Source organism: Cupressus sempervirens, chromosome 5, assembly GCF_028749045.1.
Source record: "Cupressus sempervirens isolate cs-2001-9-10 chromosome 5, ASM2874904v1, whole genome shotgun sequence".
Taxonomy (NCBI): Eukaryota; Viridiplantae; Streptophyta; class Pinopsida; order Cupressales; family Cupressaceae; genus Cupressus; species Cupressus sempervirens.
Genome location: NC_143122.1, coordinates 720,311,341 through 720,334,229, shown reverse-complemented (window position 1 = coordinate 720,334,229; position 22,889 = coordinate 720,311,341). Strand labels below are relative to the sequence as shown.

The 22,889-nt window shown below is 33.5% G+C and overlaps 1 pseudogene; it reads left to right on the top strand.

Annotated features, from left to right (window-relative positions):
* Positions 1-811: 811 nt before the first annotated feature.
* Positions 812-1,546, top strand: LOC149558011 (transcription factor MYB90-like; annotated as a pseudogene).
* The last annotated feature ends 21,343 nt before the right edge of the window (positions 1,547-22,889 follow it).

Below are 22,889 nucleotides of genomic sequence, written 5' to 3'. Positions count from 1 at the left end.
TCCCTCTACAAGAGATGGCCATTTCCAAGACTTGAAGACTTTTTAGAAACTAAATATGACTAAGGGATGCAAAAACATTTCTCAAACTTGGGGACTTTCCCAAGGCTAGTGTCAGGTTGAATCCTAGGTGTTACACTTCAAGAATCAATTGAATAGCATTATTTGGAATCACTTCAATAGAATTCTAAATGTTTGATTATAGCTCCATGAAGATTTGAAGTACAAGATGTTGATTAAAGTTGTGCATATGCAAAGAATAATTGTGCACCAATTATGAAAACTAATCATGTAAAATCACTATTCTTGAAGTCCCTCAAGCCTTTAATCTATCTTTTTTATTGAAATCACATTAATCTCAATGAAGGTTTATTTCCATAATACCTAGCATTTTTAACAAATGAACACCTAACATGACACCACCTCCACACATATGAATGCTAAATGTATTGCTAGTCAAGACAAATTTAGATGTCATTCATTTAGAATTCAATTATAAAGAGCAAACCACCTTCCACCAAGGCTTGTTCCACCAACATGTTGAAACTTGTCTAAACCCTCCATAAAAAGAAAAATTAATTTATAAATAAAATAAAATTAAAGCACAGAATTCATGAAGTGCCATGCATTTTAGCCATTTAGATTGGGATATACATTAAGGCAGCAAATGCGTTGCAAGGCCACAAAAAGATTGAAAGAGAAGTTGATGATTTTATGCTAAATTTTTTCCATAAATTTATATGGAAAGCCACACAACAAAGATTGAGAGAGAGTTGTAACTTTTGATTAGTGAGAAGGGAATGTGTGAATGTTTATGTCTGCATCAATAATAAGATTACATTGGCTCCTTGGCAGCCAGTTTGAATTCTTATGAAGTTTTTATTTATTTATAGTTTAAAACATGTATGTCAATCAATTTGTTTATGTTTGATTGAATTGTTTAAAAATCACACACTAAAATTTGATTCCTATATTAAAAGTATTAAATAGTGAAAGTTAATTTATTTTTCCAAATTTATTTCTTCTTTAGTATGTGATATTTAAGAGTGGTTGTGTTTGATATATGCATATATACAGGTGGTCTCTGATTGTAGGGAGGCTTCCTAGGAGAATTGATAATGAAATAAAGAACTATTGGAACACCCATCTCAAAAAGAAGTATAAAATTGCCAAGAATGGGAGTAGAAAAGCAAGAACATGTGGTTCTAGTGGAGAAGAAAATGATGATATTGTTAAACCTAAACCTGTGAGAGGTATCATAAATAATGGTATCCAAGATTATGGCTCCAAACCACTTTGCAAGCTTTTTATGGATGATTCGGATCCCACTGCCTTTCATTTAATCCCACATAACTCTAAGATTCTCCAGGGGATTAATATCAACATTGGAGGAGATAATCCATTAAATCTAAACGAGATGCCAAATACACATTCTAATATGTTTTCTGACCCATCTGATTTCAGACTTGAAGATTATAAGGAAGGAATATCAAAGATTTATAATGGCCCACACTAGATAGATTGGATAAATGAATTAGAATACATGTAAGGAAAAATTTAGGGTTTGGACAAATGAATTGAAATACATGTAAGGAAAAATGTAGGGAAGGATCAATATGCTTCCATACTATTAATGGTGAATAGAAACTATGTGTATCCAATTTTAATAGAATGATATGTTGTGTTGAATGGCTACCATTCTACTTTTAGCTTGTAAACAATTTTTATTCTTAGCAACATGGATATAAAATATAGTAGAAATATCAAGTTTTCATAAATGCCAAGGGAAAAGAACTAAATGCATAGAATGAATAGTTAAAATAGTATGGAATGCAAAACAAGGGTTCTAACATTGATAGATATATCATGTAATAAGAAGCTTTCTTCATCAAAGCCCATTTGTAGGCTTTATTTCACTTGCTGCATGTCGACTCATTGGATGAGCTCGAGTGGTTAACGTATGAGGGCTTTTCAAATCGTAGAAGAAGTGAACAGATGCAAAATTTGAGCGTTAACACCAATCCAATATGCAGAGTGTGCTAAAAACAATAAAATGAAATAAAGTCCACGTGCAGAGTGAATTTAGAGGAAGAGATAAAAGAAAAAGAAAAAAAAAAAAGCCAACCTTACTATGTAAGATAGAAATATGAGTTTATTTACTTTACCTCCACCAACACAGGCCAAATTGAAGACTCAGTCACTTGCAGTGTAGGAAATAAGTGGCATAACAATGAAATTAGGGCACCAAAAAGACCTTTTTTTTATTTTGACATAATGAAGCCACGAGCATGTTTTTATTTTGATATAATGAAGCCCATGTTGGTCGAAATTTCAACCAACATAGGCATGTATTTTGAAAAAAAAAATGTTTCCTTGCATATTCCAACCAATTCGACCCCATTTTATTATATGGTCAAAAATTTTGGTCTAAAAATGGGGTCGAATGTACTAGTGGTAGTTTTTGACAATGATTTTGATGGAGTAGTAGTGGATTTTGTGGCAAACCAAATTTGAAGTGTTCTTTCTTCTAATAAATGTGGATTTATTGTAATTGAGGTTGGAGATATACTATCTAAAGCCTTTCCTCACCATAATATAATCGAGTAGATTGGATCAAGATTATAGGTGGGCTTGGTTGTAGAGGCATTGCTGAAATTTCCCTTCCTTGAGCTTGGCAAAGATCCCCCCAAAGTGTTATATCGATAGTACAATTAGACATATTTGTGATGGTAATTGTACATTTTCTTTTTTTAGTTCTATCTACTTTGTGGATGGTTGATGTCAGACTGATGGATAGGACTATGCCAATGACATCTACTACAAGGCTAATATAGGTAAAGATTGTAGTGATTCTATGCTCCTAATGTTTAAACACTGCATAGGTATATTGGAATCTATAGTTGTTGAAACAATAACAGTAGATGAGTTGTGTAGAACAATCTCAAATGGGTTAGTAGAGCTACTATATTTCAAATCAGCAATTTGACTCTTTCATTAGAGATGACATAAAGCCCACCTAATTAGATAACATTATCAAATTCTTCAACTACATCATTGAAGCATGTGACATTTTCTCTTTATCAATATAGTCAAAGCCAAATACTTTTCCATCACATCCAACATTTGTAAATCTATGAATAGGTGTTTTTCTTAGTGCCCTTCCTTCAATACTCCAAATTTTATGATACAGGGTCAATGCTTTAATGGGAGTTATTGTTGGTATTGGGAAAAATTGTTCTACTGTAGAGATTGCTTCTCCACTGCTACTATTGATTTATTTTGCACTAGTCTCAAATTGACTGAGGTTGCTCGTTGACAAGGTGGTTGTTGTCAAAAGAGGAGTTGGTGTTCCAATAGTTTTTGTAGTACTTGACCAATATTACTTTAAAACTATTTACTAAAATTGCACTACAATAAAAAGTATATGAATTTTAGTTAAAAGAAGTAAGGAGGAAAAACAACTTAAGATCGTAATTTTTATTTAAAAAATGTACGTGAAATTTAGAATTTTTTTACACTTGTAATTTGTAAGGATGATGATATATCCTCCTTGCAAAATGTTGTCTTCAACAAAAATGTTCAGTTGTTGAGGAATTAGGCAAATATGTGTGTGTATGCCATCTAAGAGATGTAGGTAGTAAGTAACAGTTATGGAATGTTGTTGCTTCATTGGTTGTATAATTGTAACTTTTAAAAGAGGGTCCTTAATTGAAATTGTTGCTAAGATGCCACAATTGCATTTGCAGTTATTGATGTCATTACATCCAGATTTATTACCGATACAAATGTGTAATAAAAAGTACATTTTTAGTCAACCTTATTTTGAGATTAATAAACATTTGTACATAGGAAAAATAATCGATGTATTGAGAAACATAGTAACAAGTACAACATAACTAAATTGACATATTATTCTGAAATGCCTAATTGTCTTTAAGCTACATCAATATTGAAAATGATATTTTGTAAGTCATCCTAATGGATGCAACCTTGTTAATCTTTCATTATGTTGGATCATGATTATGACCATGAGTGGTATACACTATTGAGGTGATTGGATTTATGTTATTGTATTAGTTGCTTTGATTATGCTTTGGCCAATTTATGAGTTTATAATGTGATTTATGGTTCACTGACATTTGTGCCAGTGGTTACTAGGATTGATGTAATACCATGAGGTTGTTCCATGATTACTTTGAGATGTGTGCAAAGATTGCACTATGTACTATTACCATGCTACACTAGATTAGGTTCCTATAGTAGTGTTTAGTCATGTTTATTAATGTGTTCACCTATGTATTTTAAGTGCCTTTTAATGTTGTTTAAACTACCATTATTAAATGCTTAAATAATTAGAAATGGATTGTCCATGTTGGATTCATTGGTTATGTGTTGCGGAAATTTACTTGTTATATTTTGTTTTCTTGTTATATTTTACATTTGAGATGACTCAAGGGTCAAATTTTATACCTTGATTTCAGTATCATAGATGTTAGATTACTATGTTGTTCAGTCGATCATATTGCATGATGATGCCATTTTGAGATGATAGTGTGTTTTATGATGATATCTAGTTATCCAGTATTTGGACATATCTATGATTTTGTTATGTGATGGATTTAATGCTATGGTTATTTACTTCATTCCTGCATTGTTATGCTTTATGCAAACATGAGTGATGTAAATAGATTATTTTGATATAATTAAATAAATGGTTAAATACATTTGCACTTGATCATGTTGTTTAGTGTGTAGGATTTATATCCCTAGAAGTGGCACATGGAGTTAGTGATACAACTATTCATATTTTACCAATGCCATTCATGTTTGGTTGATGTATCCTTATTTTAATTATTTAATTAAACCTTTTAGTGATTATTAAATTCAAACTCATTTGCATTATGTGATTATACCAGTGAGCATGTTTATGCATTTAGAGTTTCACATTGTCATGAAAGTTGTTAAGGATTTTCTTTTGTTTTTAAATTTTTGGGCTTTTAATTGATTTATTTTATTCTCAGGGAGCTTTTCCATAGATAAATTCCTATTTCTAGGAATAGTCTATTTTCATTTGGGTCGATTCGAGATTTGACTAGGTTGGCTAGTTATTTGCTCTAATCGATTATTCACTCAAAAAGTGAATAAATATCCAAAAAAGAATTTAATTCCTCACTTCTCACTTTTAAATTAGAAAGTAAGAGAGTAAAACCCAAAATCCTCTTCATGAGGATTTATTGTTTTGTTCATTATCGAAGCTATGGGCATGAAATCATCACAAGGTTGAGCTCGTTGGATCCAGCTTGGGAAAACATTGAATTACCATTATTTTCAGCTACTTCTACAAGCTATTTATTTTATGGTTTTAATTTTGAAGTTTTCCAAATTTTGGGATTTTTACCATGTTTTGTATGTCGTCCTATTTTCTCAGGTTTTCTTAGCATGAGATTGGTCGTGGACTTGGATCATCTATTTAAGTGTCAACCAAAATTTTATTGCACTTTTTTGTTTGCATTGGGATGTGTGTCACACCTATACTCTTGACTTGGTGTTTGATTGAGTGATTTTATACCTAGCATTATGGTTTCTTTTGGACCTTGGCTATTTTTTTGTGGACACTAAGATTTGTGTAGAATCCATACTCTCAGATTGAGGCTGTTGAGTGAGTTCATGATGTTTGGTCTTGTTACATCATTGGGATTCATGTAGAATCCATACTCCCAAATTGAGGCTAGTTGAGTGATTTCATGATGTATGGTTTTATTGACTTTGGGCTTCATGTAGAATCTATCCTCTCAAGTTGCTTTCAGTTGGGTGTTATATTTTTGCATTGTGTTCTCATCCAATCCTTATGTTATGATCTTCATGATGGTGGTGTGCCACACGAGTACGTGTGTGTACCTTTGTCAGAGGACTTGTGGGTCTTGACCTTTTATGGTACTTTCAAAATTTATGATCATTGGGGTTGGGATGAGAGTATTCATGCCCACAAGCACGTGTCATAGGATGAGCATGGGTAGGGTAGAGTAGTATATAGAGGGGGCTTCTATCTCTCAGCTCGAAAATCATGGCATCGGTGGTTAGCAGTGGAAGTTTTATATAAGTGATAACTAAGTGAAATGTGTTAGTGTTAATAAAACTTAAGATAATAAAATGTATGTGTGAGAACATTTCTATTGAGGGACATTGTATTTGCACGTTCTGAGCTTAGGCTTGTCAATGCCAAGTGACTCTCCATGATGTCAGCCCCTACTTAGTAGCCTTTTGAATGTCTAACTAGGATCTATACTACTTGTATTGTCTTAGGTTATTGGTTATAGCCATCATACTATTTGGAGTGAGTGTTAGCAATGGATGATGTGCTTTATGTGTGTTTGTGGTTGGATCATTATCTCCATCAACATGGTTGGTGTGGACCTACAGGTGCCATGTGATTAGGAGGTGTAGCTACTTACACCACTAGTAGGGACTGGTGTGTAGAGATAGTCTTTTATCCTAGTGCAACTATTGCTAGATGTTTTCATTTGATACTTCAGGTTCTAAAGTATGCTTTCCTATGATTTATGCTTTCATTGGAATGCTTGGATGCCATGTTTAGATGATGTTAGTTTATTTGATGCATTCCTATATTATGATGTTTAGCATATGATTAGATTATGTAAATTGCTTTGTTGGTGTATTTATTTCTTATTAATGTTGAGCATGTGATAGGTGATGTTATCTACTTTGTAGGACTCTCTTATGCTTTACTTCTAGCATGTTAGATTTCCTTTCCTTATGCTTATGTTGTAGCATGTTTTAGTAGTGACATCCCTATTACAATAGCACCGAAAATTTGATCAATGGCTTGGGTTGTTATGCATGAGGGATAGCTAGGATCTACGATGGTCTTATGATGCTATTGACAATTGGGAGGAAGCATATACTTATTTTGGTTGTTTTGCACATTGCGATTTGTTTTCAGCTTGCTATCTTGATTTCAGTACACTGTGATATCACTTTATGTATGTACATTTACTTCTATGGTTTAGATGGATAGATGTTCCTCTTTCTTTATATTCTTGCACTCAAGTGATTGTTCCTCAATTTATGTGGATTTGGTACTCCCCAGTGTGGAGGAAATTTATTTCCTATCTTTCTACCTTTATGTTTTCTGGTTTTTTGATTTGTATCCTCACATGAAATTGTGTTTTCTCGTGTGAGAATGCAATTGTTTGCATGGTGTGTTGGGTTTCTTCATGCAGCTTGGTGAATCCTCATGTGAAACCCCACACTAGTTTGGGTGTTTTGGCTACTAGGTCAAGCATGTCCTCATGTGAGATGGTGTTTCCTTGCATGGCTTCATGTACTTTCTCATGAGAAAAGGTACTTCCTTGTGTGGGACTGTCAATTTTTATTCTCTCACACAAAAAATAAGGTGCCTCTCTACTATTCTTCAAGGAATGCAACTTGGACTTTTGAGTACCCTTTAGGATTGCTTGTAGTTCCATGCTTTGATAGTTTGGAGATTTTTTGTTCTGATGTTGTCTTTGGTTTTTATTCTTGAGTTGGTGTGTGTCATTTTGGTAGTGGCATTTGGATATTCATTGGTTGCCAAGATTGTTGGTGAAGTCTTTTGTTGCGCTCTATGTGATCCCTGTATGATGTTGACATGTGCATTCATACTTGAAAATAATAATAATCATGGATTGAATTGAATCCTTGTTTCCAAGGATCTCTGGGTAGGACATTACATCTGGTATCAGAGAGCCCATGTTCAAACATTGTGATCTCTATGAATATGTTGCCCATATGGTTGTTTTTGTGTTGATTGAGTGTGAATGTCTTGGTGAAGAGCTTGTGATCTTTCTTGCTTCAGTATCTACTTGGGATGGACTTGCTTGTCCAGTAGATGTGACTAGAGTAATGTGATGAGAAGGAAGTGAGTCTTCCTAGTTTTGTTGATGGAATTGATGTGCCTTGTTTGGTTGGTTGTTTGTGTGAGCATTTTGGATGGAACCACTATTTGGTTTCCATATGTTGGCTTTGTGTGCCTCTTCTTGTTTTTCCTTGTGGAGAAAGGTACATTGTTTCCTTGTTTTCTCCTAATTGCAAGTTATAAATAAATCTTATTTGTAATTTTGTATTTTTCCATTATAGAAATGAAATGGTAACTTTCTTTGAGTAAAATGAGTATTTATTGTGAATCATTGCAACGGAGTAGGTTTCACATTATATCCTTGGGTTAATGACTTAAGTCCCCAATTTGATTACTTCATAAGCTTATGTAAATTGTATTAAATTGATGGATATATAAATGTTGCATTGTATGGAAAATAATCAAGGAAATTATTGTAGTTGGCATATGCATGAGGTTACTAATGCTATATTGCTTGATGTGTGTAAGTGTGTTCTCTAACACTGCTATGGCGATGTATCTATTTGCATTATGTAGTGGTTTATCCCTTTTTTGTGTGTGACTATTCTCAGTCATCACATGTAATATGATTTGTTTGATGTCTTATTTTATTTGGTTGGAGGTACTTTCCTCATATTGATTGGGCTAGCATTGGTTTTCAATATTTTCCTTTCTTGGAATAGTCATCAAATTTTATCTATCGCTCTCTTTATGATAGTTGTCACATTTTACCTATTGTTGAAATGTGCATTTTTTGATATTTACTATTTGAATTGACAATTCCCCCATTTGAGATTTTTTAATTATGTTTCATGATGACTATTCTAGATGTGTTTTACTACTACCCAGTTGTGTGTTGTGACTCTGTCATGTTCATCTTGAACCTCTAGTAGTATGTACAATGGATAATATCATAGAGAACATGCTAGGGTGCTTATAGTAAATGTAAAGTTTTAAAAGTAATTGGATGCTTTAAATGGTGATTAAACTTGATGTTATTCTAGAAAGAATTTGAAAAGATATGTATTTGTTTTATGGTAAGTGACTCTTGAAACCTTGCTTTGGAGACCTTTTAGTTTCATTGTGCATTAGTGCTCATGTTATGTTTAAGTAATAAAATTATGAAAGATAATTAATGATGGTTTTTAGTGTGTGAACTACCTTTCATTCCATGTCTTATGTTGTTTTGTACATTTTGTCCTTCACTTGTCTTGGTAATTGAGACTATTGTTTTTGCCTATGTTGTTTTGTCTTCAGTAGTGATTAAAACTCTTAGATATCAGGATTCTCTAAGATCCATCATGTTTTATTCCTCATTGATATCTTTCCAATGCTTCTTGAATGGAGTCAATCCAATTCTAGACATGAAAGTTATGGCCTCCAAAGTGAAGGCAATTTTTGTGTCGATTTGAAATTTCATGCGAGAAACTGTTGATCATGCACTTTCTGGCCTAGTTCATTGCACTTTTTTGCCTGGCTTGGTGAGAAACTTCATGCGAGAATATGCTAATGCAAGATTTTTCTTGGGGAACAATGAGCAACTTGTTTGCACTTCTAAAGGTGTAGATCGATGTTCTGAGTACCCTTTATCGAGTAGAGGACAATTCAATCATGACACATCACATTTATGGCCATTGAAAAAATTTAACTTTCATGTTATTCTTAATGGAAGAATTATCTAGTCTTCATAATTTATGAGGTACTTGTTGGGATTGGTACTTGGGTTTGTGTGCTTCCTATAGCACTGACCCACCCTTGTGAGGTAAAGTGTGGTTTGTAAGAATTCCTTGCTCGAGGTTGATGTTGCCTTGTCATTTGGGAGTGATTCAGTCATTTGATGAGTCAAGATCAGCCTTTTTGAAATGGTGACCTTGGCGCATCTTTGTATTCCTTTCTCTCTTGAGATTGTAGGCTGGTGTGGTTGTTCCCATAGCTTGGTTAGTGTTGGATGAGTATGTTGATGGTTGGTGGAATTGTGAGTTCCCTAATGTGTCTTTGGCTGATTTAGTGTCGAGGTTGAGAGAGAGACTCCCTCTTATTCCTAATACTCTATAGTTTATTTCTCCCTAAGCTTGTTTCTTCAAGAGGATTACCTTAGTCGAGTTTTCTCATTGACCATTGACTGAAGGCTGGAGATTGAGTTAGCAGTAGGTTTGTTGTGGTAACCCCAGCATGGTGTTGGAAGGACATGGTACCATTGGACATATGTTACCATATTGTGAGTTGGTATGAAGATATTACATGGTATTGTCCACTGTTTATATTCTTTGCTACCTTGTAGAAAGGTGATCTTGTCTGGTTGGGTTATGTAGCCCTAGTTACCAATGATAGTTGAGCTTTTGTACCTTAGAGAGAGACTATGTGCTCCTATGGTTGGTGGTGTATGCTTTTGGAGTGCACATTTGTTTTGTTGGTAAACTATCATTCTCTATGATTGAAGAGTGAGTTTATGTGCTTTCAAGGATGCTCATTTGTGGCATGATAGTATTATTAGGAATTTGGGATGGTTATTCCCCATGATTCCAACTTTTTTTGGAAGTGTGTAGTGTTTTGACCTAGTCTTACAATCACGTGTTAGGTACATGTCATAGTTGGGCACCTGCTGACGAGGTAGAGTGGATTTTTTTTCCTTACCTTGTATTGTTGACTTTATGGCTAGATGGGTTATCCTAGTACATATGAGGTTCCTTGTTGGAGGACCTTGTGTCAGTATGACACCTTTTCTCTAGTAGTTAACCTATGTAGGGGTTGACAAGATGTTTTCAGAATGTTGGAGTGATTTGGGTTTGACTTGTGGAGGGTTTGTTAGGTGATTCCTAGTGCTCAATTTTGAATTTTCTCGTTATGTGTTTGGTTCTATTCTTGGATTGCAGACTTACAAAAGTAAGCCTAGTCTTTGGGGGTGATGATATAATGCCTCTCCCATTTGACTTTTGTAAGTCATCCTGATGGATGCAACCTTGTTGATCTTTCATTATGTTGGATTGTGATTATGACCATGAGTGGTATACACTGTTGAGGTGATTGGATTTATGCTATTGTATTAGTTGCTTTGATTATGCTTTGGCTGATTTATGAGTTTATGATGTGATTTATGGTTCACTAAGGTTTTTGCTAGTGGTTACCAAGATCGATGTGGTACCATGAGGTTGTTTTGTGATTACTTTGAGATGTGTGCAAAGATTGCACTACGTACTATTACCATGCTACATTGGATTAGGTTCTTGTAGTAGTGGTTAGTCATGTTTATGATTGTGTTCACTTATGTGTTTTAAGTGCCTTTTAATGTTGTGTAAACTACTATTATTAAATGCTTAAATAATTAGAAATGAATTGTTCATGTTGGATTCATTGGTTATGTGTTGTGGATATTTACTTGTTATATTTTGTTCTCTTGTTATGTTTTACATTTGAGATGACCTAAGGGTCAGATGTTATACCTTGATTTTAGTATCATAGATGTTAGATTACTATGTTTTTCAATCGATCATATTGCATGATGATGCCATTTTGAGATGACAGTGTGTTTTATGATGATATCTACTTCTCTAGGATTTGGACATATCTTTGATTGTGTTATGTGATGGATTTAATCCTATAGTTATTTACTTCATTCCTGCATTGTTATGCTTTATGCAAATGTGAGTGATGTAAATAGATTATTTTGATATAATTAAATAAATGGTTAAATTAGGTAATTTAATGTATTTATTGCTTCAGCTATGTTATTATATGCAAATGAACTTGATCATGTTGTTTAGTGTGTAGGATTTATATCCTTTGCAGTGGCACATGGAGTTAGTGACATAGGTATTCATATTTTACCAATCTTGCCCCTATTTGGTTGGCATATCCTTATTTTAATTGTTTAATTAAACCTTTAGGTGATTATTAAATCCAAAGTCATTTTCATTATGTCATTAGACCAATGAGCATGTCTATGCATTTAGAGTTTTGCATTGTTGTGAAAGTTGTTAAGGAATTATTTTTGTTTTTGGATTTTTGGGCTTTTAATTGATTTATTTTATTCTCTGGCAGCTTGTCCATACATGAATTCCTATTTCTAGGAATAGTCTACTTTTGTTTGGGTCAATTCAAGGTTTGACTAGGTTGGCTAGTTATTTTGCCTAATCAATTATTCACTTGAAAAGTGAATAAATATCAAAAAAGGAATTTAGTTCCTCACTTCTCACTATTTTATTCAATGTGGGAGCTATGAGCATGGGATCATCACAAGGTTGAGCTCATTCGATCCAACTCTGTGTTCTCTATTCTGTCTCATTCTTCTAGTTCTATGATTGTAGAATAATAATCTATATGTTGTAATCCTGCTGAAATTTATTTAGATTGGTAAATTGCAATCACTTTCCTTTAAGGTTTTAATTGTGGGAAATCAACTATGTATGTTTTCGCTTTTATCGCATAGTAGTATGCACTTGTATTTGCTTATTAGAAGTTTTTTAAGGAACTATTGGATACAGGGTGTGCATACTAATCTTAGGATGACTTTTTGGGGTGCTCTTATTCCTCTTAAATTGCTATCAGAGCCCATTTTTGTGAATTGCATGTTGTTTGCATGAGAGGATTCACAAAGTTTTTGGGTTCTGGGTATTTCTTCTATTAAGATTTCTTAGCTTGCAGAGCTTGAAGAAGTCTATTTTAAAGAAATTGACTGATAATTAATCCTTTGATGAGTGGAAGTCTTGTAGTTGATTTATTTTTTCAGGATACAATAGACATTTCTTGAAAGATGGTGGAGACAGAGAAAAAAGAGTTGGTCATGTTGAAATGACATTGATTTGGAGCTCTTGGTTGATAGCAGAATAACTGTTGATGTATGGGTATTTGAAGGTGTCTCTTTTGTTACCTAGAATGCATAGAGGCTATGGAGTTGATCATTGGATGATCTGGAAGCTTCTGGATAGCCTATCTCTCTCAGATGCATGTACTAGTAGTGGTTGTGGGATTGGTCTACAAGTAGGCCTGGAGTTCCAATACTATGTTCTCCTCTTGGATGTTTATACATGCATGGCTTGGATTCTTGTTCATTGGATCTAAGGGGTTTATACATTTTCCTAAAAAAGTCTATGGTGATGTTCATCTATGATAATCCATTATTATGGATTCAGTTGTTTGGTATTTTATTCAGACTTTGAGTCTTCCAAATGAGAAGTGGGTGTGGATGTGCATGGGTGTTCTTAAACACAATGTTTTTGCAGGTTTTGCATGCTAAAATTAAAAACTTGTAGTTTTTTGTGGATCTAATATAGAGCTATTTTCTGGACTCTTGTTCCTTTAGAGTGGTACTAGATGAGATAGTTGTAGTTCTACATGCATGCATTCTTTGTGCATGGTGAGAGGAGGTGTTTTTCTTTCTCTGCATGGAGATGTTGGTACGTGATTAGTCACTCAATATTTTTGTGGTGATGCTTTTTTGGATTCCTGGACTATAGTGCTTGATGTGGACATAATTGGCAAATCAGATTTGTGCTTGATCTAGTGTTTGAGTCATGTTGTCTACATGGTTATTCTCTTTCATCTCATTTGTATATGTCACTAATGTGATAGTGGGTTTGCATGCTGCAATGATTGGATCTACAAGTTATGCAGTTAGGTGGGTAGGCCACCCATTTAATTGTAGTGGGATAACTTGGATGTGGACTATCTATATCCACCAAATTTGATTCAATGTTGGTGCAAACTTGTTAGCTGGCATTGTTTGTGGTCACTTGTGCATTTGTGTGGCTACTTTGGGATGAGAGGATGGATGATATTTGAGTACTTGGATAGTCAGTTATGGAGTCCTAAAGCATGGTGAATTTCCTTAGCATGAAGATCTTGGTTTCACTCAGTGTGATGTGTGGGCCTGGATGATTTTCATATTTGGAGGATGGTGTGTCATATGCTTGGAGAGCTTGGTATCATGTTTTAGTGGGAGCTTTGGTAGTGATTGTATTTTTTCCATCATATGGTGGTGGATGATCTTCTTTAGTTTTGTAGATGTTGGAGGATGCCTTAGATCGCGTTGCTACAGAAGGGTCTCTCACATTTGTTGGTTCACTAGTTGGAGATGGTATCTTCATGTGATTGGAGATGTTAACATCTTTAGGATTCATGGGGTCCTTGGTAGAGATGTTGTTTATGCTTTTATTTGATATGTTATCATGGTGTTTTTTATGTCATGGTTCTCTCTTTATTACCAGTTTAGATTTGTGACATGATACAGTTATTTGATATGATCACATGAAGCATGTTATCTCTTTCAAGGAGATGGTTTAGATCATGATGTCATGTTTATGTTCCTAATTCTATGGTTGGAGCTTTGACATTGATCTTGTTTTAGTTTCTTGGTATTGAGTACTTTGATCATTTGCTTGATACTTCATGACAGTGCTATGTTGCAATGGAGTTTTGCATGGAGTGATTGATTACAGGTTCTTGTGGATACTTGTAGACTTAGGTGAGGCTAGAGTTCTCTTGAGATGAGAGACATGTTGTTGAGATGTATGCTCTTGATGAGATTTCAATAGAAAGTTCAAGGAGCCTACACCTTTGTTGGATGTGAGTTCAATAGAGACCTATGAGGAGATTGTTCTTGGATAAGTCACAGGGTGACTTGCATATCTTGGAGGAGCATTCTCATTCCCCGCTCTTAGTCTACTTAGCAGTTTATCACTTGAGAGGTATTGCCCAATGTTACTTTTAGGTTCTTTATCTTTTCTTTCATATTCATGGATCTTGAGCTATAGTCAGATGGTTTTGGAGGATTCATTGTGAGAGATGGATAACATTGTTATCTTCTTGAGGTGTACTTTCATTTATAATGACAATAGGAGATGGTAGTGGGCTGATTTCCTGAAATGGGTAATGGAGTTGTTTGATCTTCTTTGAGAGGCTTACATCCATGTAGATTGATGATATCATATTATGCTTGATCTCTTGAGGTTGAATAGCTTTGGATGTTGTTGTGGTTTTTCTCTTGGGGTTGTGAAGGAGATCATACTTGGCATAGTTGACATTTAGAAGTGTTTGTAGAAGGACATGTGCTACATGCTTATGATTTACACTTTCTCTATTTGGCCTTGGTTATCTTCTTGGATGTTTGGATTCACATAAAATTGTTTTTTGAGATTTGTTGGAGCTATGTGGTCACTCTTTTGTGGTCATTTGTTATCACTTGTACTTCATTGTTTTTTGGTGATGTCATGGTGGCTTCTTTATCTCTTTTCTTTGTTGGATGTGGAGAACATGGGAGAGTTGTGGAGATCGGGTGAGAGAGATATTTCTTGCAATATTTTTGCTACAAGTTTTGCATATCTTTGTGGGTGGTCCTTGGTACTACATAGTTTCACTTTCTTTGTGTTGTTATCAGTAGACTCAGTAGGTCACAATTGATTTTTTAGATTTGACATTACCCATGCAATGGGAGTTCTTGCATATGTTTGGTCTTCATTGACTAATATGCACATAGAGCTTGAGGTTGCAATTTATGGGTTGGTTATGTTGCTGGCATGAGTTTTTTGGTGTTTGATACCTTTGAGGTATGGGTGATTGGACGAGTTAGCATTTACTGTGGATGCTATTTTCAATCTAGTGGGTTTATCAGTTGGATTAGACCAATCAGTTGGTTATTGTTTTGGCTAATGTTTTATCTTATTTTCTGGAGGATGACTTTACAGTTTTTTTGGGCTAAGAAGTTGATGTTTTTGATGCCTCTATGTAGCTCATGAACACAATGGAGTGGTGGCAGCATGTGTAGCCTTTGTTATCACATGGATCTTATGCTTGTGTTATTTGGACAGGTGTCTAGTTGGAGCACAAGAGCATATGTTATGATTTATGTTGTTTCATGGATGGTTGTGATAATACTGTTTCATCAGTTTGAATCTTGTAAGGTCTTCATCAAGTGGGAGATTGTTTGGATAAGGTGACTCAGCCTTACCGAGTTTTATTGCTTTATTTGTGCTTTCTTGAAAAGTTTCTAAATGAAGCTGGATTCTTCCACAGAAGAAGACTTGGAGTAAAAAAATAGAAAGCTTCTATTTTTTGGTGATTTATTCTCTTATGCTTTGTTTTTATGGAAGGGTTGTGCATAAGGAAGTTTCTAAAATAATTTGTAGATGTGTTGAATGTAGATGCTTTAGAAATTGTTTCCTCTTATATGAAAACTCTACAAGTACAAGCATTGTTGTAGAGAATTAAGAGAGAGATGAGGAGTTATTTGCACAGGGTTATGTTGCTGGATTTTCTCTAGAATGGAGCAAGATGTAAATCTCCATGTGAAGGCTAGAAATGTATTGTAACTTGTTGCTAAATAATACATTAGCTTGATGGTTTGGAGGGTGGGGTTTTCACCTAGGAAAGGTTTTCTCCATGTATATTTGTGTTCTCTATTTTGTCTCATTCTTCTAGTTCTATGATTGTAGAATAATAATCTATATGTCGTAATGCTACTGAAATTTATTTAGATTGGTAAATTGCAATCACTTTCCTTTAAGGTTTTAATTGTGGAAAATCAACTATGTATGTTTTCGCTTTTATGACATAGTAGTATACACTTGTATTTTCTTATTAGAAGTTGTTCAAGGAACTATTGGATACAGGATGTGCATACTAATCTTAGGATGACTTTCTAGGGTGCTCTTATTTCCCTTCACTACAACCCAAATCATATAATCCAAAAGTGAAAATTTTATTCACTTACACCTTGAGCTGTGTCAAAGATGTTAATTCCTTGCTCGAATACATAGCTGAGCTGTTAGTGAGCTTCATTGTCAGTACTTTGATTGCCCTACATCATCTGTCATCATTTTCCAATTGTCTTAACAATTTTTCAACCTTTTATCTAGACAAGGAAAAAGTGAAGATTAAGATAAACTGGTTACCGTTCCAAGTCTAATTTCACTAATCAACTCTCAGAGTGTCGAAGCTTTCTCTAGTGGAGGGATGTTTTAGACATTACAGATGTTGTGATTTGCACAAAAGGAATCCATTTGAAGTTATGAATTCCATTTGTAAGAGTATTTCTTTACACAGGCCGATGCTTCTACATTTATGCATCTGACTCTCTTTTTGCTATGTGAGCCTTTCATCTTTCTACTCGGGAGATGGCCATACTCATTTTCACAATTCTTTTACTAATATAATTGATCATCACGAATTTAATGGCTATTTTTGACATCATGAGAAAGCATGAATCTACATTGGAACCCTCTATTGATTCAACATGAAGGACTATTTTCCTAATTAAAAAAAAATATTGTATTGATCTTTCTCCCTCCTTGTTGTGTATTTAAACAAAACTACACCCAAAAAAACCATTACGAATATATTGAATAGCCATGATTGATTCATTTAATTTTTTAATTGTTTGCATTGGTTTAGTAATTCACAGTGAAATAGGGTTGAAATTATCTAGAGATTGAACTATTTCAAACACATTTTTAAGAAGCAAAAATAGGTAATCTTAGAATATCCTACTCCCAATTTATATTAGGTAAAAACTTATTGCTTCTCTTTGTTTGAACTTGGCCGCAGAATCATAAGAAATAAAAGCAGTAAAATTGACTTTAAATTAGATGTCAACTGGATGTCCTAAAGACAAACTATTTTTTTGGAATAAAATTATGTAAATGTAATCAACTTCCATTTCAATATATTAAAAGTTCAATGGATCAAATCAATTGTCCAGTATCCTTACTCGTGGAGGTAGTTTATTTTGTTTCCTTGTATAATAGGTGGACATATTTCATAACACAAATAAATATCATGTTCACCTTTATTTCTTAATGAGGTAAAATATTGTTATTTGAAATGAGTCATTTGTCTATCAAATTCGAAATCATTGTTTTGTGACCTTTATTTTTTACTATGTTTCAGGGAAATCTGACATTTAAATCATTTTAAATCATTCAGCAATTTCTCTTGTTTACAAGAAAAAGAAAAAGATATTATTGTTGGGTTTTCATTTTGTGATGAAGACATTGTATTGAGTTTTTAGTGTTCGCCATGACAACCTTTGATTTCTATAAAGATGCTCACTAATACTATGCATCTGCTTTGACAGAATGACTGTCTATCATTTGACCTTGCTATTACACTCTCTTTTAAGCAAGATTTTGTACAACTTGATTTTTACAATGACACTGTCATACATTGTTAACAATGGAAAATATTTTGATGAATTATATATCTTGCTATACAATTATTGTGTGTTACTATTTCCATATACAATTATTGTGTGTTACTATTTCAAAACACTACTAGAACCAAATACAATTATGTTGATTGGTCATTCACATATATCCTTACAAGAGTTGCATAGTCTTTGACATAGGAGTAGTCTTTGCATTATGTCTACTTATATTTCTATGAATCTAAAAATTGTTGTACTCAAATTCCAAACCCTACAAATCAAAATAGGAATTAATTCTACATATGTAATTTGTCATAGTATAAAATATTATAAACACTCTGTTACCATATAAAATTTTCTAAAGTAAAAAAATTAAAATTAGACAAAATTTCCCTTGCTTGTCAAATCAGCATATGCCTGTCATTGACTGATTAATTCATTTTCTATTCACTTCAATATGTGCCTTCTCAATTTAGATGGGTAGATTAAATGTAGCTTCTCTAGTTTTTCTATTTCTTCATCCTTCTCTATTTAGTTCATTGTATAATGACTATCAAATTTGCTAAAACAACATCTATGTAATGGCCACAACAATAATTCCTCTTCTTGTTTATTACTGAAACAATCATCTATTGTTTACCAAAAGGCAAGGACTTTCTTGCAGAGCACTTGTTTATTTCTTTTTTTTTTGAGAGAGAGAGTATCTATATATATATGTGTATGCATGACTATGGGAGGTTGGATAAAATTGGTTATGTGATCTATTATTTAGAAGGGGAGAATGAAAATAGGCGAGGTTCACTATTGAGTGTGTTGGTTAAGTGGTGATGATTTTGAAATGTTTACAAGTCATTTATTTTTTAAGGAGAAGAGAAGAGAACAGTTTAAAAAATATATCATTAATGTATATTATCAATGGAGCATTATATTAACATTGATATTATTTTTGGATTCATTGTGTATTTTTTAAATGTAATTGTACCATGGTATTTTTAGGAGATGCCTATGCATGAGACATAGTTTGGTTGATTAGACAAATTTTTTTTCTGACCTATTAATCATATTAAAAATCAATAGAAAAGTGTCTTGCTATTATGTACTTAATTAATAAGTGAGAAAAATCTCTAATCAACTGAATCCATTTTTTTCTTAAAAGGATATATATATACCATTTGTTTGGATTCATGCACATATTGATTTGTATATTTTGATATTTTCATTTCACTATTTTTTTTAATACATGATTTGTCTACAATTATCTAGTACAACGTGATGTTTTTTAATAATTAGATGTTTACTATTGATGTTTATTATTAAGAAAAGAAGTTTTGAAGGGACTTTGAAACCCTGTACAAAAAGATCTACAGATTAAACATTATAGCCCAAAAACCTATGACCCACAAACAACAGAGCCAACAATGAAAGGCCAGCAAACAAAAGATGGCACAAAAAAGTCAAAAAACCAAAAAGTCATAGAAAGAGCCATGGGAAAATAGGGCATTATCCCATTCCTTTCATCATTTCAGTTGCTTGTTCCTACATCACATCCATCTTCTCAATTGAAGCTTTAATTTGTTTGATCTCAAAGGTAGCCCTAGTCGTCATCTTCTTAGTAGTAGCTATGGTCCTTCTACTTGTTCCTTCCTTGTTGTCAATAGTCAGTCCAACATCCTTAGTCACAAAAATAATGGCTTTCTCTTTTGGGTTTCCCTCCATCTTATTAATCAAAATCTTGATGTGTTCATTGGAGGCTTTGAGAATATTATGGCTTTGTTAAGCTATATTATGGAGGGTACTATCAATACCATTGAATTTTTTTTCTAGCTCCATCACTTGGGCTTCCAACCTATAGAATGTAGCCAAGTCAATCAAGGACCAGTAGGAGGATAGTGATTGTTGTCTCCACCCTATACCTTATTGTCATGTTGGATACAATTGATTAATTGTGTGTTGCCTTTGGTGTTACACAAATGTTATATCATTCTCAATTAGTATATGCCAAGCTCACTCAGACAGTGAAGAAATTTCTCAGTGTCTATTGGGCATTCTTGTGTTTTCCTAGTTCAAAAGGTAGTGTCCATTAAGTTCACTCGGGTGTCAAAGGAAAAGTTGTAGAAAGCAACTATTAACCAAGATCACTTGGGTAACGAAGGAAGTTGGATGAAACCAGTGCTAACTGATCTCACTCAGTTGCCAAAGGATTTTTGTAAGTTTGTAGTGTTAACCAAGCTTCTATTGGTTAACAAAGGAAATCATTTCTAAGTTAATTTTTACTGAGCTAGGTTGACTAATGAAGGATTTTCTTATTTTGTTGTATTAAGCTTTATTTATTTATCTATTAATTCTAGATGACTAAAGTGATGAATATTGTTTATTCTAAGTTGTATTTGAGCCAACTTGACAAAGTGGAAGATATAAGTATATGATTAGTTGTGATTTCAAAGTATGTGAATGCATGATATGAAGATGTTATTGAAGATCTAATGATAAGCAAAGGAAGAGAATTTGAAGGATAAGTAGAATATCCTTATGGAGCAACAAAGTCTTATTCGATTAGGAAAGATCAAGTACAAGCCAGAACATAGATCTATAATTAAAAAATTAGTTGCATTCAATCAGGTCATCTCATTGTTACTCTCCAACCATTGTAGTAGTGATCTAAATCTCTTAATAGAGTTGGCTTAACAACCACTTTCAAATCCCCTAACAAGGTGGCAGCTCTATTGAATTGTTTCAAGACCTCTAACCAAGCCACTCCTAATAGGGTGATTAAATCCTTTAATAGGGTCACACCTAAAAAAATTTCTAAATATTTAATGAGGTTGGCTCCTAATGGGGCTCACTTTAGAAGAGAAAAAAATAATAACTAGTTACAATTGGTGGTTTTTCCCGAATTGGGTTTCCATGTTAAATCCTGGTGTCTACTATGTTCATGCTATTTTCTGTTATGTGTTTGCAACTTATTTAAAGTAATGTTAATCATAGACAACATCTAAAGGTTTATATCTTAAGCACTTACCGTGCCAATTCAGTTATTACCAAGTTACAACATTCTATATGGTTTACTGAGCTTCAATAGTATTCAATTTTTTAGTTTGCATTTTTGTACTAACATCTAAGGGATTTGGGATTTATTTTAGTAGTAACTAATTTACCACTCCCCTCTTAATTAATCCTCTTATATTTCCAACAATTAGTATCAAAGATTTTGGTTATTGTAGATAAGGTTTCAAGGACCCGAGCTAAGGTTTAGGATGTCTTACAAAAGAGAGATTTCCAAGTTGAATAGAGACAACTTTGCAACATGGCAAGGACTTAGGAGGTTACATCTAGCTACCTTCAGTGATTCAAGTTGCAAATATCTTGATACTGAATATAAGACTCCCAGTGGAACATTATCAATTGAAGATATTGCTAAAAAGAAGAATCATAATATCATGATGATTGATATTGCATCTACTCTTAGTTATGTCAAATTAGATGAAGTCAAAGATTACAAAACTGCTTATGAAATGTGGAACAAATTGAAAGATATCTATGGAGGAGATGACAATGTAAGAAGAGCCAAAAAAAAAAAGCCTTAGAAGAAAATTTTATCAAATGAGAATGAAAGAAGATGAAAACATTGCAAAATATGTAGAAAGAATCAAGGCTATTGTAAGTGCAATCAAAGCATCTGGAGGAGAAATTAAAGAGGAAATTGTTGTAAGTAAAGTGCTCAGAGATCTTCTTCCTATTTATGCAATTAGAGTGTCTACCATTCAAGAAATGAGATGTGATCCAAATAAAAAATTAGGCTTGGATGCTCTAGTAGCAAGATTGACAGTTTCTGAATTAGATAAGTATGATAACTATGCTTCTGCTTCAAAGAATATTGAATCTACATTAAAAGAAAAACTCTCACTTAAATAAAAAGGTAAGAAATAAGAGTCCAATCAATTAGGAAGTGAAGAAGATGGATCATTAGAAGAAAGTTCAGATAATGATCTTGAAGTTGTTGAAGCCTTGCTCGCAAGGAAGTATTCCAAAGGAAGAGGAAAGCACAAAGGTAAAGTTCCTATGATTTTCTTTTCTTGTCAAGAAGTTAGTCACATTGCTACTAGGTGTCCAAATAAGAAAATAAAGGATGAGAAGAAAAGCAATAAGGAAAAAGGAAAGAATGACTCCAAGAACTACAAGGAAAAAGGTAAGAAATATTGTTTTATAGCTAAATATTTTGATAACAGTGAAAATGAAATGATATATATTGTTGTGAAAGATGAATCTGATGATGAAGGAGATAAAATGGCACTTATCTCTTATGTTAGCAAAAATGATATATGGATTATTGACAGTGGCTACTCAAATCATATGATTGGTGACAAAACAAAATTTGAGCACATGGAATATTATGATAGAGGTAGTGTGAGATTTGGGAACAATGAACCTTGTAACATAAAAGGAAAAGGATGTAGCTTGTTGACTAAAGAACTTGTATGTTAAAATGGTTATTGGGTTGAAGGACTAAAGCATAATCTACTGCATGTGGTGCAGTTGAACAACATTGGATTCAAGGTAGAATTCATGAATGGACAGGCCAAACTACTAGATGGGAAAGGAAATCTGGTTGGATCTAGCAAACAAACAAAAGGTAATCTATTTTATCTTGATCTCAGTGATTTTTCATATTTTATTGCTCAAGTAGAGGAAAGATGTTATGGCACAAAAGGCCATGTCATGTGAATTTTGATAATCTAGTCAAGATAAGAAAATAGAGAAGAGTAAGAGGTACTCCTAGTTTGAATAAGCCCGACATGGGTCTATGCAAGAATTTTCAAATTGGTAAGGTGGGAAAAACTAGCTTCAAAAGAAAAGACTATGAGT